This window comes from Sycon ciliatum, chromosome 13 (assembly GCF_964019385.1).
Source record: "Sycon ciliatum chromosome 13, ocSycCili1.1, whole genome shotgun sequence".
Classification (NCBI taxonomy): Eukaryota; Metazoa; Porifera; class Calcarea; order Leucosolenida; family Sycettidae; genus Sycon; species Sycon ciliatum.
Window position 1 is genome coordinate 447,241 of NC_088655.1, and position 19,517 is coordinate 466,757.

Genomic DNA, 19,517 nt, shown 5'->3' on the forward strand with positions numbered 1-19,517 from the left:
TTGGCCTTCACGGCACTGCACTCCAATGGTTTGCAGACTACCTCGAAGGACGCACCCAACAAGTGCAAATCGCTGGATCCATTGGTGTCAGTGGCACATGCTCATGTGGCGTCCCGCAGGGTTCCGTTCTCGGACCCGTGCTTTTCAACATCTACACCAGGCATGTGCCCACCATTGCCAGTCCGTCCATCTCAGTGCAGTTTGCTGACGATATTGCTCTCACGTTCAGCCACCCTGATTGCCAGGAAGTATCGCGAGTTCTAACAACGTCTACAACCCAGATTGCTAAGCGCCTCCAGGAACGGAATCTAATCCTGAACACTAGCAAAAGCCATGTCCTGCGAATTTCCGGCCAAGACATTACTGTCAAATGCCGTGGAAACCCGCTACCAGCAGTTCCCCATGCGAAGTACCTGGGCATCACGATAGATGAGCACGTTCGATTTGACGAACACGTTAACAATGCTGTGAAGAAGGCCTCGCAGAAGGTGGGAGCACTCTGGAGAGCCCGCCGTTGCCTTACAAGAAAGTCCAGAGAGCAGTGCGTGAAATCCGTTGTGATGCCAGATTTTCTCTACGGGTCCGTGGCGTTCTCTGGGTGCATTCGACAAGACCAGCGGTCCCGCCTTCAGGTCCAGCAAAACCGTGCGGCACGCGCCGTATTCGGCCTGCCACCTCGCACAAGCGCCCAACCTCTGCTTGCTCGTCTGCAGCTGTATGGCATCGAAGAGCTCCACAAGCAAAAGACCCTTATTATGATCTGGCGTTGCTCGAATGGTCGGGCAAGCAATGCACTGCAAGCCCTTCTGGAGCATCCCAGTACTCGAACAACGCGCGCGCAACGCAGCTTGGGCCTTCGAGTGCCCAAATCTGCCTCCAAAGCCGGCCACGGCCGTCCAACCGCTCGCGGGTCCATTTTATGGAACACCCTGCCATCCGACGTGCGTGGTATTACCCAGCACCACCAGTTCAAACAAGCCTGCCTCCCGTTCTGTCTTGCTAGAAGTAGCACCCACTACTGAACACTACAGGAATATTTGAACGTTTGCGGTACTCCACCTTGAAATAGTATGCTTGAACTGCCTGTGTATTTTTTGTTTTAGGTTTTGGATTAGTTTCTAGATGTAGTTCTTCCTTATAGATCTAATACATGAATCCACAATTACATAGAGCTAATGTCGGTCGACAGAAGTCTTGTAAACTTGCTTTTCTGAATGTATGCAGCCTTAGAAAGAAGTTAGGCGAAATCCAAAACTTCATAAACTACCACAATGTAGATATCTTCGGCATTGCTGAAACTTGGCTTGATTGTTCGATTTCTGACTCATCCATTCATATACCTCATTATAGACTCTTTAGGCGCGATCGCGGGCACAGACCTGGTGGCGGTATAGCTGTATACAGTCGAGATACCCTGGCTGTTTCCAGACACGCTGAACTCGAGAGTGACACAATCGAAAATCTGATACTCACCTTGAAGACAGAATCCGGTGAACCCATCACCCTCGCTACGTTCTACCTTCCGCCTTCCACTACTGCTGCAGTATGGCAAGACCTAGAAATCAGTCTGAACAATCTAACCTTGCGACGAAACAACCGCATGGTCGCCATTGGTGACTTCAATGTGGACATGTGCTCGGGACACAGCCGGATGCACACCATGCTCCAGCGGTTTGATCTGGAAAACCACATCCGGACACCGACAAGAGTAACGGCATCAACTTCCACCCTAATAGATCTGCTCCTCGCCCCTAACTCTCTAGTTGGAACATGCACGGTCATCAAGTGTGACATCAGCGACCACTACGCATTTGTGGCCAACATTATCGTCGCCACCCGGCAGTCCGAACGAGTCGCATCTCGAAAGAGGCGAGTGTGGAGGATAAACTGGGAGCATTTTAACGCTGACTTGCAGGACTGCAATCTTGAGATTTTCAGCAAGTCGAATGATGTTGATGCAATGATAAGCGAATGGTACGCAAAGGTTTTTACTGCTCTAGATCGTCACGCCCCCTTACAACCTCCTCGTAAGCCGAGGCGCCGACCTTGCCCATGGTTGTGTCCTGAACTTGTATCTGCTGTGCGTCAACGAAACAAGGCCCACCGACTTCTTTCACGCTCTCCAAACGATGTCCGCCTGCGAGAGCAACACCGCACTCTCCGCGCAGCCGCGCGCAAGCTAGATCGGAGGCTAAGGGACCAGTATTTTCAAGCTCGCCTACAGTCGGCCGGAAAGGATGGACGGAAGCTCTGGAATACGATAAACGTGGTGACTGGACGAGCGAAAAGTTCAAGCCCACCACAAGTACCTGTTGGAATCCTCTCCCGAACTTTTGGCGAAGTTGTACATGACCCTGGACGACCAGACGCGCTGTGCGCCAACGCACCAGCCGAACGTGAAGCACCAGCATTCACGGAATTTGCGCCTGTTTCGACGGAGGACATTACGGCCCTTCTCCAGTCCGTTGACGCGTCAAAAGCAACTGGACATGATGACTTGCCGGGTATTGTCCTTAGAAACTCGGCATCAATACTGGCTCCCTCGCTCAGCATCATTTTCAATACTTCGTTACGTCAGGGGTGTGTTCCTCGTCAGTTTAAAATTGCTAATGTGTCGCCGCTATTCAAAGGTGGCGGCCTTGACCCTTGTCAGCCTACTGCGTATCGACCTATTTCTCTACTACCAGTCGTTTCTCGCCTCCTCGAGAAGATCGTCAAAGCTCAGCTTACATCCTTTCTGACCGATCACAGTATTCTCCCTGACTCGCAGTTCGCGTACAGGAAGAACCACAGTACGGAGGACGCTCTTGTGCTTGCTGTCAATCGCTGGCTGAAAGCGAAGTATGAGCGCAAACTCACAGGTGTGATATTCGTGGATATGTCGAAGGCTTTCGACTGTGTCAAACACACCATCTTGGCACAGGAGCTATCCGACATTGGGGTCGGCGGTACTGTCCAGCTATGGTTCACTAGTTACCTGAGTGAGCGGCTTCAACGCGTAGTCGTGGGCGGAAATTGCTCGGAATACGTCGCATGCAGTCGAGGGGTGCCGCAAGGATCCGTCCTCGGCCCCCTCCTGTTCACACTATACATCCGTAACCTTCGATGCTGCTTGCCCCAGCAGGTCACAAACCAGGAATTTGCAGACGACATTGCAATTGAAGCCTCGGGCAGTTGCGAACAAGTGTGCTCTTCTCTAAGCACAGCCATCACTGGCCTGTCGCAGTGGTTGGAGGACCGCGGACTAATGCTGAACCAAAAGAAAACGCAAGCTCTGTTGATTACCCCAAGAGGCCCAGCCCCTGACACAGATAACATTCGAATTCGCTGTGGGAATGCAGCCCTTGCAGTTGTGGAACAAGCGCGGTACCTGGGCGTAATGGTAGATGGGCAGCTCTCCTGGGAGCCTCACGTCAATCACACAATCCAGCAGGTGCGGAATTCAGTAGGTGCGCTGTGGCGGAGCCGCCGAAGCCTCACCCTGGCGTCAAAGATCCTGTTTTACAGGTCGATGATCCAGGGTAGGTTGTCGTACGCTTCCAACGCCTTTTATCCGTCACTTCAAATTGGCAACATGGAGCCCCTCACACGTCTAACGAAGTGCGCTATCCGCGGCTTCTTCGGTCTGCCACCGTGGTCGCGCACGAGCCCGATCTTTGAACAGCTCCGCCTCACCACCCTGGAGGACATGTTTAACATTAAGCTCCTCATCTTTGTCCGTCGTTGTCTGTTCTCCCGAGCTAGCTCCCTCTTCACCAGCTTCTTCGTGAGAGTTACTGGTGACCGCACTCGGGGAGCAGCACATCACCTCGTTCGAGTACCATTTTGGCCCGGTCCTGCGGGTCGAGCGACCATGCAGTTCATCGGCGCAGTCCTGTGGAACCAGCTCCCGCCTGATCTCCGTTCCGAGCCCAGCCACCTTCAGTTCTGTGCCCTGCTAAAAGCGCATCATGGCTCCGTTTAAATGCTTTTCGGCTAGTGTGTTTCTGTGGTATAGCGGACTGAAGAATAGTAAACGTGTTTTGCAATATATGTATGAAGCTATTTTGTATGTAGTATGTTCCCATTCCGTTTTTGCTTTGGTGTAGCCCTGAGGTTGATTGCTTATTTATTTCTACCCTTCCTCTCTCCATACTTCTGTCCCCCCCCTCTCTCTCATTCCTTCTGTCGTCCACATGTATCAAAGGAGGCGAAATCGCCTGTTTGTGGTGCGACGTTAAATAAACTTCTACAACAACAACAACAACAACAACAACTCCACAGTACCAGTCATGTGCTGTTTACCGCCTCCCCGTTGTTGTATTCTAACGTAACTCGTTATTCATTGACTGAGCGTTCTTTGCTTTGTACTACACCCTGCTATCATGTTAGGCTATTTCCTACAATATTTTACTGTTTCCATTCGCTTTCATGTAATTGGGCGACACCGCCCGTTTGGTTCTGCGAATTCAAATAAAAATGTACCTACCTACTCTCCGCTCAGCAAGACACGCAGTCGTCTCTGAAGCTTCAGCCAATCCCGTACGGTTCCGCTACCCAGCCTGTGGTGTGCGACATGTCGACCGGCACTGCCCGCCCGTTTGTACCGTTGTCCTTTCGCAAGACCGTCTTCAACAGCCTGCACTCCCTTGCACATCCGGGTATTCGTGCCACTCAGCGTATGGTTTCGGCACGCTACGTCTGGCCCGGCATGCAAAAGGACGTCCGGGAATGGACCCGCTGCTGCCCCTCCTGTCAGCTGAGCAAAGTGACCCGCCACACCCAGGCTCCGCTTGGCCAGTTTCTGCCACCCGATGAGCGCTTTGACCACATCCACATTGATTTGGTCGGCCCTTTGCCTCCCTCCGGTGGTTGCACCTATCTGCTGACCTGCGTGGATCGCTTTACCCGCTGGCCAGAGGCCATTCCGATCAAGGACGCCGCCGCGGAAACAGTTGCCACCGCTTTCATCGCTGGGTGGATTGCCCGCTTCGGCGTCCCATCTGTCGTCACCACAGATCGTGGCGCCCAGTTTGAGTCCGCGCTTTTCCGCCACTTGTTGGCCCTGCTAGGCACCTGCCGGACTCGGACAACTTCCTACCGTCCACAATGCAATGGCCTCGTCGAGCGTTTCCATCGCCACCTAAAGGCTGCTCTGAAGTACCACCCTCATCCTGGTGCCTGGAATGCGATGATGCCCCTGGTGTTGCTGGGCATTCGCGCTAGCCTGTGCGAGGAGTTCCAATGCAGTTCCGCGGAGCTGGTCTATGGCACCACTCTCCGCTTGCCATCTGAGTTCTTCCAGCCACCGCCGTATATGCCATCGGTGCCCGTTTACGTTCAGTTCCTCCGGGGTGTATTGCAAAACATCCGGCCCTCAGACGTCGGCCCTCGCCAGTCCAACCGCCCAGTATACGTGCCTAAGGATCTGTCAACGTGCGACTTCGTGTACATCCGTACCGACAGTGTCCGCAAGCCGCTCCAACCACCGTACACTGGTCCGTTCCGGGTCCTCAAGCGTGCTGACAAGCATTTCACGGTCGACGTCAAGGGCAAGTCCGACCAGGTGAGCATTGACCGCTTGAAGCCCGCATATGCTCTGCCTGCTACAGCCGCTGCTGCTTCTGATCTCTCTCTGATTGTCCCGCCGGTTGCTGCTGCTGCCCCACTCCCTGCACGTGCTGTTCTCTTTGCTACCTGATCAGCTGGGCTCCCCCGTTCTTTGTCGCCGTTGGCCGTTTATGTCGGACCTTTTTCCGGTTGCCGTGCGGTTTTCATTTTTTTCTTCCTTTATACGCTTCTTCTTCTACGTTGCGGTTGTCGTTTCTCTCCTTTCCAAGGTTATCGTTTCCTGCCTCCGGCTTGTACACTGGCAGGAGAGTAATGTAGCGGATTCTCGGTCACATGACCTGATTTACTTCGGTTTCAATGAAATTCTCATAATCATTAGTGAGGTTTTGCATTCCGAAATTCGGCAAAAAGATTCGGCACGCGGGAGCGAGGTCGAAAATGCACACGAAGATTCGGAGTGTTTGTTCGGAAAAAGCTCACTTTGCCGAAAATATTTTTCGGATGCATTCTCTTGTAGAAGAGCGCTCGCGCGTGATTTATTCAAAGAGGTTTCTTATCTCGGCATCGCTTGGCAGGCGTCTTTGGCGACATAGCATCGTCAGCTACCTCTGATTGCTCCTCTCCACTGCCTGTCGACTCTCTTTCGCCTGGAGTGTCCTCACCGTCATCTGTGTGGCTGAAAAGACTATGGCGACACGCATAAAATTTGACTTGGCCATGGAGTTGGTTTTCTGAGGCGACTGAGGAGGCAGGTTTGGCCCTCGACTCTTTGGGCGATCAAAGTTCGTTGGAATCAACAAGAAAAGGAGCACGGGACAGGACGTTGCTGATGCTGGGGCTCACGAAATGAAAACACATCATTTTCGACTTGCAAAACAAACGTTGGTGCGAAAATTCGACATTTTGATGTTCGACAAATGACCGAATAACGCTGTACCGAAATTCGGAATGCAAAACCTCACTATTGGCTTCATGAAATTCTCCGGTCTCGCGGTCACACTTATATGTATTATTATTATTTTTTTTTTTCACGTGACCATGCAGGACTGTAGAAGTTTTTTTTCTCTTTATAGCTATTATGGACTCAGTAGAGCGTCCAGCCCCTATATGATGTCCAACCCCTATATAGAGTCCATTGGTCCAAAATCCACTGTACAGAGTCCAAACTTGGAATCAACTGTGAGCTCAAAGTTTCGATGGACATCACTCCCTGTATAGAGTCCAGCCAATTGGCTTCACCCCTATATAGAGTCCATTGGTCCAAAATCAACTGTACGGAGTTCAAACTTTGAAATCAACTATAAAGAGTCTTTATGTGGACAACACCCCCTGTATAAAGTCCAGGCATCCCCTATCGAGTTCGAAAATAGACATAGGATCTGCTGTAAGCAGTGAATATTAACCAGAAAACGGCCTCTCCCTTTAATCCTTTACATCATTCACTTCTCAAGATAAAAAAATATGTATTGAGGCGCCACTGCAGCCACGTCATTACATGAAAAACCCTACAAACACCATCCTCAAATCAAGTGGTCTCTTCGCAGACGCTGCAACTTACAATATCTCAATCATGTAGTGTTGCCAAATTATTGTGCACGCACACACACATGCACACACCCACACAACGCCAAGAAAATACCTAGAAAAAAACCAAGAATCGAAAGAGAATAATGGAGAGCCCAGGATTAATTATTTGTTTTCAAATTATTGTGCGCGCGCGCGCGCGCACACACACACACACACACACTTATACAATGCCAGGAAAATACCAAGAAAAGAGTAGAGACACAATACACACGCAACTCCAACAGCCATGCAAACGTCCACCCATTTACATGTAAAGTCAAGAGGGATAACAAATAATTATACGAAACGAATGCGTACGGGGACGGGTACACGCACGTTTACATACACGTAGTAGTGTAAGAGAGTAACATAGTGCAGTGGTCAGCATAATACTAGCACATGCGGAGAGTGCAATAGCAAGCTTCACCATTGCTCATGGCCATGCAAATGTTCAGCAGCACTCAGTTCCGCAAGCTTCTGAAGATCAGCACACCTGCAACAAATAGATAGCACAAGGATACGCTTATTACCGTAATGATGCATGGGAGCACACAACTACCAAGTTCTCAACGAATGTGATGCTCAATGAAAATCAATCCACTCAAAGACCTGTGAACAGGTGATGGTGGGTACAATAATCTATTAGTAATACGAGGAATAAGATCGTTTGTGCACACTCAAAACGCACAGACACACCAACATACATGTAGTGTACACAGTGTTTCACTTCACTGCAACTAAATTGAAATGAGATGATTTGAACAATCTGTACAGCGTTGCTGTCAGTCAGTCTTCCCCAAGATGGAAATGCAATGATTTGTTGTCACGAGGCAGTTTCACTGACACAATGTCATGTTCGTGACATCAAAACGGTTACTTCAGGGAATACGAGTATTAGCTTGAGAAGCTTTTTCTTGTCATTGGCATACAAGCAATCCTCCTAGTCCTACTACTACTAGTACACTGGCACTGCGTTTGTGGATCCCATTGTATTCGACATCATACTACAGGAAGAGTGTCGTGGAGTTCACATAATTATCACAGGGATAAAAATACATTTCTCATGAAATAAAAATTGATGATAGCTAGACGATCATATACGATTGATGCAAAGTCCTTGCAGTCCTTGAGGACTATTACGAAGTGGTTGATTACTTTTAGGGCATTCATTCAAGCAACATCAAACAAACGCGATACGCTCCTTGAAAATGGAAAAAAATTCAAGCATAACGACAGAACAGCAGACCAATCGAAACGAGTAAAAGCTTCCTTACCTCAGTCATCGTCCTGCCATGTAGTTGGACAGCCTTTTGACACGGTGGTACAGGCAGCTCTTGTCCAGTCAAACAGGGGTATCCTTGTGGCGTCGAACGAAAGAGAGTGTCAGTGTATCTGACTCGTCAGATTGCAACTGTGCTGAACTTTTCTCTTTCTCCGCTTTCTGCTTTCATCCCTCGCTCTGATGAAACCGTTCAAACGTCTTACTGGCAGCAATGGCCAGCCAAACAGGGGATCCTTGTGGCGTCGAACGAAAGAGAGCGTCAGTGTACCTGACTCGTCAGATTTGAACTGTGCTGAACTTTTCTCGTTCTGCAATTTCTGCTTTCATCCCGCGCACTGATGAAACGTCTTCAGAGAACCACAAGACGCTTTCCAGATTTGATTTTGAACGTCTCCTTATCCTCCTTGGTTAGCTCGAGACAGATTACTGTCAGCAACTGCACAGCAGAATTGGCAGCCATGGCTGAAGTGAAGAAAGAAATGCGCTGCCACGAGGCAAGCAAAACTGAAATGTTTTTTTAAAAATGTGTTCTCTTTCGGGGCACAACACACAGGACGGCGTGACTGGATAAACTGGACTCCTGGACCGTGAATAGGGGACTTGTAGAAAAAGTGTACTCCTTATAGGGGATTGCGCGGCAGGATGAAGCTGATCAAAACTGAGTGGACTCCTGGACTCTGTATAGTGGATTTTGGACCAATGGACTCTATATAGGGTGCTGGACATCATATAGTGCATGGACTCTATACTGAGTCCTACATATATATATTTTTTTTGGCTGCAGTCCTGTCACTCGAGTTGAACTTATATGTATTACGACCGCTTTACCGTATCAGCATGCGCCGTTCACTTCCGCACCGTATTATCCTTATTTGCATGCGTACTACAGCTGTGTACAACTAGATTCCAGTAGTGCTGTCAGCCACTGGTGGCACTAGCAAGTGTGCATCGGCCCTGTTCAAGCGTCTTGCCAGCATGCTATCTGACAAGCTGAAGGAGCCGTACTCCGTGACGATGGCATGGCTTCGCTGCAAGCTAAGCTTTGCATTAGTCCGAGCTAGCGTGATGTGCCTTCGTGGGGCAAGATCATCATCCGCACACCTAGTCAGTTGGCCGGTTTCTCAAAAAGTGCTCGTTTCTGATTTCCTGTGTCGATTTGAGTCCAACATTTCGTGGGTGGTTAGACGTGTTGGAGATCGGCAGGGCAAACAATTTCGCGCTTGGGTGCCTCTTCTGCGTTGGGGCTGAAGGGAGTTACGGCGACTTGTTTGAATACGAAGACGAACACTGTGCAAATTAAGCGCATGCTCAAAACACGCATATGCGAATTCTGCGCAAGTGAAAAGGATGATGACGTCCGCCCACGACTAAATTTCAAACTTACTTGACTGTTTCGACAATATTATTGTGTTTTTGCTTTCATCCAATGCCGATCGCATGGCCTCTCTAAGTTTCTTTGCCGATCTGTCCGACAACCTAGACAGGTAGATGGCAGATAAGAAGGTGCAAGTGTTTATGATTCCTGTTGTTAGTTGTCTTGTTCGACATGGCAGACGATTTGGGGCCGGAAACTGTTTCCTTGGCGAAAGCTTCAGGTGAAGGAGTGAAATGCATTTGTCACAACCCGAATTTTCCTGCTCATCAGCCTCTCAAGCGCTTGACGGAGACTACCTGGACTACCCTATGGAATGCAGCTGAGACGAAGAGAGATGACACTTGGATGTCGATCGGAAATCTTGATAGAGAAACTTGCGGCGAAGTTCTATACCACAAAGCCTGCTACAAGTGGTACACAAACAAAAAGACTTTGAAGAAGACTGCCGTTGCTGAGTCTGTCCGGCCCGTCGAGGCTGTTGGTGGCGACGAAGGCAGTGAAGGTGATGATGATGATGATGATGACACTGATGACAGCGAGCCTGAGCAAAGAGATGTTGAGCCCCCCAAAAAGCGGACCCGTTCCAGTGGGAGCCAGACAGATTTAAATTTGTGCCTATTCTGCCAGCACCTGTCAAAAAGAAGAAGTGGGAAAAAGGAGCCACTGACCCAATGGATATCGTTCAGTGCGAGCAATAACATCGTCAATGCTGCAACAATTCGCAGTGACTCGCGGGTCTTGAGGGAGGTGTCTGGTGGAGATGCAATCGCCAGGGAAATCAAGTATCACCGCTCGTGCCTGGCCAACTACACAAGGCGTTCTGCTCTCGGTCCCCACCCCCTGCTCAGCTCCCACCATGCGCCGATAGCTTGGAGCAGCACGTCAAACGGGCCAACTACCAGGCTGGTGTGTGGAAACGGGCACTGGTCGCATCCCCAGACCTACCCAGCATCAGTGATCATGGATGGAGGGTAGACGACTCTAATGTCATGATCATGTGGGGTCTTCTTCCTCCTGCACCACCAGAGCTGATGGCGATCATCCGGTGTGCCTGCGCCACTGGATGTTCAACGCGCCGGTGCTCATGCCTACAGTCCTCCATTTCTTGCACCGATGCATGCCAATGCAGTTCCTGCGCGAATCCGCACAATGCTGTGTCCGAAGTGCTTGCGGCACCTACACTTCATGGAGACAATGAAGACAGTGCTGATGATGAAGATGGTCAAACTGATGATGTTGACAACCCCTCCCACGAGATCGTGGAATAACTGCTGAACATCAGCTTTCCATGGATTTCTGGTCACGGTAAGGCCTGTTTGATTTCCCTAAGTATGTTTCAAGTGTGAATGTTAGTCAAGTGTCAGGTAGTTACTTGTAAGTTTTTCATGGCTGTGTGTTGTGCATGATTGTACACACCAGGGGCGTAGGAGGGGTTTTGGAAGTGGTACGACCGAAGGCCGTTTTGGAGGGGGGTCCGGGGGACCTTCCGCGGGAAAATTTTGTAAAAATGACACAAAATCCTGCGTTCTGGGAACTTCTGGCACAGTTTATAAAGTCATAATTTCACGGTCAGAAGAGACGTGCATGGACATGCACAGATGCACGGCAGATCTACGAGTACGAGTCTAGAAAAAGGTCAAAGTCTGATGCGCATGCCATATGCGCATACATGTATGCATCGATGGATCCTGATTTTTTTATTATGGTATTGCACGTTCCGGACGGACCACACTTTTCGAAAAGTGGTACGGCCATGGTCGTACCAGTCGTAGCGGGTGCTACGCCCCTGACTGTTGGTCCAAGCAAGGTAGCTTCCATGTAAAACATACTGTAAGATAGTCTACATCAGGATATGTGTGCATAGCCTTCCATAGTACATAGAAGTATCACGCCATCACAGATCTTCTGCGTGAACGCGTTCTGTGCCTGGCAGATGTTTCCTTTGGTGCTGAGACAGGTCATGTATTTGTGTGTGTTGGCTTACAGTGTTTACACCGGGGAAGTGAGCTGCGTTCAACCAAGTGTAGCTGGCAGTCCCCAACAGAGCATTCCAGGTCAACCACTTCCATCGTGCTTTTCGACAGCGCGCCTCAGTATGTTCGCTGTGCACTTGTACCTGGTCATGTTCCATGCTATTTCTACTGTTTGCCTGTACAGGTTATGCCAGCATACTTACTAGTCCTACCGATACTGTCACTGCAAGTAACTAGGTTATAAGTCACCCGTGCTTGACAACCTAGCATAGCAGTCACTGACTCCTCTCTCCACATTGAATGGCTACACTGCATTGCCTAGACGCATCCCAAAGCCTCTCATTGTGTATTAATATTATTTCTAATGCTCGGGTTTTCTCTTGTGACCCGCGACGCCAGGCATGAAGTCATGCTCCTTGCTATATACATGTATCTCGTGGCCGTAACTTGTTAACAGAGTGTTACTGACACTCAGTGCCAACTGCTGCAATTGCAGCTCAAATGCAAACACTGTATGTGTACGTGTTGCTGCGCATTGGTCTCTGCCTTGAGAATTCTTATCATTTTGGTGTATTTTTTAATAACAGGCGTGGGCCATCCCGTGATTTCTTAGGTGCCGGTTTTAAACATTTGCTGTGTACTTTTTATAATCACCAAATGTCCTATGACTGAGGACACCTATGATATCAAGAACAGTGTACCAAGACACTTGCTTATCTGAGGTAGACAGGCTTGATTGTGTTATAACGAGATGATTGTTTGATGGCAGTAAGGCGGTTTCCAACTGTACTTCGTGATTTGCCGATTTGTCATGCCACACTGAGTGCTCGGGCATCATCACGGACTCATACTACCAAACTATAAAATCCTGGCACACATTATGGAACTTTGAATCTAGTAATGGAACTCTGCAATAGTATAAACTAATCACAGGAGTAACTTTCTACTGTACATACCTGATTGTGCTCTAGTGTGTAGCTAGCTTTGAACCAAAAATAGTATGATATTTCAGGAACCTGAAGAGGTCTATACAGTCCACATCATCCTATCATCAAACATTCAATGTATCTGCGTGCCTGGTGTACTTTACAGTTACATAGGCAACTCGGAAAGTCGACAATACGACGTAAATTCTGCCAGTCTTTGAATGAGTCAGCGCCGTTACCATGGTTACATGATCTAAATTGTACAGGAAATTGGACACGCAGTATTCCACTCGCCGCTCCCTTATGCCCCAGCTCCGAGATGGCACCCTAGTGCCAAAACACTCCTAGAGACCCACTCTCTCAGCTAGGATAGCGCTAGAAATGTTGGACTCAAATGTACACAGGACTTTTGAAAATTGAAAGTGCCCAAGCGACTAACCGTGTCACCAGGGACCCCGCATCTGTAGTGGTAGCCGAGGCACGTGTTTCCTTGCAGGACTGTTGAACTAAAGTCAGACATGTACATTTTTGTCTAGAGGTCTAGGCTGCATTCGATTGTAGAAACTGGATCCCGATCCCCGCCGACCAGATCACTTCGATCTGACGGATACAATCGAATGTGCACAACCGATAATCCGTTTCAAGGCCTTGGCAACCGCGTTGCTACAGCTCATCCCGTAGTATCTGTACGCGTTGTGGTAAACTCTTGACCCAGTGTACGCATATTGCGAGTTTTGAGTAGATACGAGTCGTACTATCGAAATGAATCCGTCGAATCCGTCGAATCCGTCTCTGGGAGGTGGGTTGACTGGATCCGAATCCGTGCTCTCGGGATCCGGATTCGTACAATCGAACATGCACAAATTTGGCGAATCCGGGTCCGGGGCTGATGGATTCGTACAATCGAACATGCCTCTAGTCATGTACTTGTCATGATTCTTTTCTATTTTATTCTTTTTACCAGGCGTGGGCCATCCCCTGGATTATCAAAATGGGTGCCTTATTTTTTTTCTTTTTTTTTCTTTTTCTGTTTATTCTTTTTACCAGGCGTGGGCCATCCCTGGACTATCAAAATGGGTGCCTTATATTATTTTTCTTATTATTTTTCTGAGTGCAATAAAGAGTTGATTCACAAAAAAAAATTTATTGCATGCTTGACCCAAACATTCCAGAAAACGGAGAGAAACCTTTCCGACTTTCTCAGGCTGTGTTTACATGAAGCGTTTCAACCCGGGTTGAGTTCGACCCGGGTCAGATTTCAACCCGCCATGTGCACAAAGTGAATGGCGCGTTTACATGACGCATTGCGCTTGACCCGGGTTGAAATTTCGCCCCGGGTTGATTTCAACCCTCCACCCAAGGGGAGGGTTGAAATCAACCCGGGTCAAGAAAATCGTACAAACGTACTTCTGTGAGTATCTCGCGCCAGGTTTGAACGGCACTGCAGATGCACATTTCGCGCGAACAGATTCACGTGACCATACAGAACTGTAGAAGTGGACTTTTGACGGCATATCAGTATTTGACCCGGGTCAACTGTCTTCATGTAAACGCTCACCTCTTTTGTCTATCGTACAGACTTTCAACCCGGGCTGAACTCGACCCGGGTTGAAATTTCTCATGTAAACACAGCCTGAGGCTGCCGACACAAAAAAAGTGCGCCGCTGGCCTTCCCTTTTGGTATAGTTGTACCGTACACCGTATTCAGCTAACGTAGCTGGTCCGTAAGTGGATTGGGGTACAAATTTATGACTCTCTCCCCAGGTCGATCTGGTCGTACACTGCCGCGTTCGGAGTTGCCAAGGGCAGCTACGTGATTTGAAAACTCCGTATGGCGGAACACAGATGCGCATGTAGTTTACGTAAGACTTTCCGTAGATCGACTACGTTTTTTACTAACGTAATTACGTTATGCGGAACCTCTCTATTATAATGATATGATGTGGCGGAATTTTTTTGAAATGTTGACGTAGGTACGCGTTTCTCGAGCTCCGTAGTTTTCAGTGGATTTTCCGACTTCAACGTGCCTCTCCCGCAAACCAGCCGATGCAGGGTGCCACTTGTTGCCGGTGCAACGGCAACGGCACCTGCGTTCGGTGCGAATGCATGAAGGAGGGCCGAGAGTGTCGGAATTGTCTCCCTTCGAAGAAGAACAAGTGCCGAAACAGCTCCCCGACTTCCCAACCGTCTTCTCAACCAACGGCCACAGCTACCGTACCCGCTGTTGGTGATACGGTGCCGGACCATACTATCAGCAGGACGTCGACGAGCTCCGACAACAGAGCAACCACAGCTACGACACTAGACTCCGTACCCGTACCAAATGTCTCGAATATGCACAAGCCAGCACTGGCAGCAGTCACCGAGAGTGCAGCCGCAGTACTCACCACCACCCTACTTGCAGAGTGCAGAGACGGTCACGGACCACCTCGCACAGCCCGGTCGAGCTCGTCTCCCTGTACCCGCACTGGCAGTAGCTCCGTAGTACCCGTACATGTACAGGTGCCGAACTCGCCTGACACCAATGACAGTGCTGATGTCGATGTCGAACCTGCCAGCCAAGTGCGTGAGCCAGCGGACGTGGAGTGTGCCGATGGTGCCATGATGAATGCCAGCGGGATTGCTGTGGCGGAGCGCAGGTCAGCAAGCAGTGCGGCGGCGCCGAATCCGGACGTTACAGATCAGGAGTTGCACTCGGCTAGTAATACACCGGTCCAAGTCGCTGACCCTGACACCATCACCGACAGCCAGGCAACGCACCTATTGGCCACACTGGATGCCGGTGAAAGCCAACCCTCTAGCACTCCCAACTTCGACACAGACGCAACAGCCACTGGGGGCCCAGCTGGATCTGCAGACGGTGCAGAGGTCCCCGACCTACCAGCCTTCCCATCACTGGACCGCACCGCATTCCGACTTGGAGAACTGACAGGGGAAGACTCTGTGACAGCCATCGTTGAGGCGTATGAGGTTGTCGTCCACTTCCGCCCCAACCTGTTCCCAGTTCCCCAGGGCACCGTCGGTCGCTCGTTCATCTCCCAGCTGAGTGCCTTCTTCCACAGCTTTGGCAGTGCCTCGGCCTCAGAAGATGTCGCACTCAAGGCGGCGATGGTCTTCCCACAGCTGATGTTACAGAACCCGCAGGGCAACCATACCAAGCCGTCTCCACAGGAACACCTAAGGAGACGTCTAGAACTTTGGCGAACAGCAAGCCTGCCGGAACTGCTCCGCGAGTCAACCACCATCCAGAAGCAGGTCCAGGACAGGCACCAGCCAGCCGCCCGATCGACCCCCCCTGACCTGGCAAGGGCGTTCGCCGCTAATGTGTCCTCCGGCAAACTACCATCCGCCCTCCGTCAGCTATCAAGTGGTGGCTGCAAAGGAGTTCTCAGCCTGGACACCACTGTCGGCACTGATACCACCCGTGACCTTCTTATCAGCAAACATCCGGCAGGGGAGCCGGCTGATGCAGAGTCTCTGCTCACGGGTGAGCCACCTGTTCAGCCCCACAGAGTGATGTTCTCAAGCCTGACCCGTGACGTCATCCGCCGGGCCGCCCTGCACACCCACGGCGCAGCTGGGCCATCGGGCATGGACGCTGATGGATGGCGGCGCATGTGCACCGCGTTCTCCGAAGCGTCGGATGAGCTGTGTGACTCGCTTGCAACATGCGCTCGTCGCATTGCTACCACATACGTCAACCCAGCGACACTGGAGGCGCTCGTCGCATGCAGATTAATAGCCCTTGACAAGTCGCCGGGTGTTCGACCCATTGGTATCGGCGAAGTGGCCAGGCGCATTGTTGGCAAAGCCATCCTCACTGTCACCGGGAGAGATATCCAAGATGCAGCGGGCACCCTTCAACTGTGTGCCGGTCAGGAGTGCGGCATTGAAGCTGCCATCCATGCGATGCAAGATGTCTACCGTGAGGAGGATGCGGATGCCATATTGCTCGCCGACGCTTCGAACGCCTTCAACCGGCTTAACCGTGAAGCCTGCCTACGGAACATCCGTCACCTCTGTCCCTCTATAGCGCCAGCTGTAATCAACACCTACCGCCAACCATCCCGCCTATTCGTTGATGGAGAGTGCTTGCTATCGTGCGAGGGTACCACTCAGGGTGACCCTCTGGCCATGCCCGTATATGCGCTTGGAGTCCTCCCGCTCATCAGGAAAGTTGCAGTGCCTGGTGCGAAACAGGGCTGGTATGCAGACGATGCTGCAGCCGGTGGCAAGGTAACGCCTGTTCGCCAATGGTGGGACAATCTCGTCGGCCACGGTCCTGGGTATGGCTACCACTGCAATGCCCAGAAGTCACTCCTCCTGGTCAAGCCCTCCAGGTACGCAGCTGCTATCGAGATGTTCGAGGGGACCGGTGTGCAGGTCACGTGTGATGGTTGCCGCCACCTTGGTGCACCTTTGGGCGCGGATGAGTTTATAGAACAATTTGTCCAGTCCAAGGTCGCCACCTGGTGTGAGGAAGTTGCGCAGCTCACGACCATCGCTGCATCGCAGCCACAGGCCGCCTACTCCGCCTTCACACAGGGCCTGCAAAACACGTGGTCCTTCCTCTGCCGGACCTCCTCCATCCCGCCATCCCTGCTTGAACCGCTGGAACACGCAATCAGCGGTCGGCTCATCCCGGCCATCACGGGTCAGGCTCCACCTGGGACAACTGTTCGCTCCCTACTCTCTCTGCCTTGCCGGCTTGGGGGACTGGGTATGGCAGACCCTTGTTCAGTGGCTGAACAGTACACCTCCTCCCGAAGGATCACGGCTAGCCTCGTGTCTCGCCTGCTGGAGCAGGAGTCGTCTCTTGGCGACTCTCTGACTCAGCTCCGGACGGTCAAGGCGACGGTTCGGGCCGAGAAGCGGAGCGCGTTCAAGTCTATGGCTGACGCTCTTCGCTCGGATCACCGGGAGCTGGCCCCTGTTCTCGACCTGGCCTCAGAAAAGGGTGCATCCAGCTGGCTGACCTGCCGCCCCCTCAGCCGCCATGGTTTCACACTCAGCAAGGGAGACTTCCGGGATGGCCTGTGCCTCCGGTACGGCTGGACACCTCCTCGGCTCCCAAGCCTCTGCGTGTGCAGTAAGCCGCTGAATGTGAGTCACGCCCTGTCGTGCCCGTTTGGTGGCTTCCCGACGCTGCGACACAACGAGGTGAGGGACATCACCGCCAGAGCTCTAAGGCAGGTCGCTCACAACGTGACAGTGGAACCCCACCTCCAGCCCGTCACCGGAGAGGCCTTCCGCCATCGCACAGCTGTCACGGAGGAGCAAGCTCGGCTGGACGTTGCGGCTAGTGGTGTGTGGGGTGGCCGATTCGAGCGCATCTTTATTGATGTACGGGTGTTCAACCCTTTTGCGTCTTCGAATCGTGCCACCTCCCTCGCTGCTAGCTACAGACGCCATGAACAGGAAAAGCGCCGGAAGTACGAGGAGCGAGTACGTGAAGTTGAGCATGCCTCCTTCGTGCCCGTTGTGCTCTCTGCCTCTGGTGGCTATGGCAAGCATGCCAATGCTCTTTTCACGCGGATCGCCTCTCTCCTGGCTGAGAAGAGTAAGGAGCCATACGGGCAGGTTATCTCCTTGCTGCGCTGCCGCCTTGGGTTTGCCCTGGTGCGTTGTGGTGCTATGTGCCTGCGTGGCTCAAGGAGCATGTTTGCTCCTGCCATGCCTGAGTCCCCTGCAGTGCTAGTGGCGGCGGAGGCACGCATCCAGTGAACCTGCACAGTGCAGTGATCCTACTGAGTGACAGACTCTGTAAATACTGTATCTGATGATTCGTTTTATGTGTTGATTCTTCACAAAATGTGTTATTTTGCCCGTACAAGAGGCAGTGAAAATTTAAAAAAAAAAAAAAAACATTATAATGATATGAACACTGAAGCTAATGTGACATTACGGTAGTACAATAGGAAGTACGTCACCAATGTTGTAAATGCACGCGCTGATCCTATCCAACCTGACGGCAAATGCAAGAGGTTGGAATTGTCGCGAACCATGGACATACCCTTTACATAAACCACTCGAAGCAGACCATATTTTCCTTAGTGCCCAATTTTCTTGTGAATCAAGACTGAAGAATATTTACAAGGGGAGAGCGATAATATAGGTGAGTCGGAGTGTATGCCTGTAGCATTAGTGTGCCGTGAAAGTGCCTTGCGTACAGCGTCAGCAGAAATATACAAGCGATAAATATACAAACGCATCGAAATAAATGAAAAGGCGACGAGGAGACAATAACTTTATCAATGCGATTAATAGTATTAGTGAAGCGGACATTACAAAATGATGAATGAGAATACATGTATCTAAAATGGTTGTTCCTAATCGATTTTCTTGAGACTATCATCAGGGAAAATCGTCTCACAATAGAGGCTATACGGAGAAACAAACTACTTATAGGTTATTGGATAGTGGGAAGTATACAAGGTGAGGTGTGAAAAAACTAAAGTGGGAGAGAAGACGAAAGAAATTAGAAGAAAAGATGTGAGAGTGTTCCCGACGGTGTGAGCTACTACATAAGGTGAGTGAAATGAAGGCGTGGAAGCAGGTGAATGTGATAGAGTGAGGAACTGTGAGGTGTAGGTGTATGCGAATGAATACGTGTGTGAATGCTAGGTGAAGAGTCTCAGTTTTGTGACATTTTCTTTCTGAATGCATAGATTAGGATTGTGTTTACGGATGAAAACAGCTTCTAATACCTTAAGTTCACGAAACCTACGAGCACACGAGCGAGCGCAACCTACGAATTCCTGGTCGTCAGACCCTTTTATTTGTTAATTAAATCAGTATACTTTTCCAGCGAAATTTCGAGTGCCTCGAGATGCGAGTCCAATAGA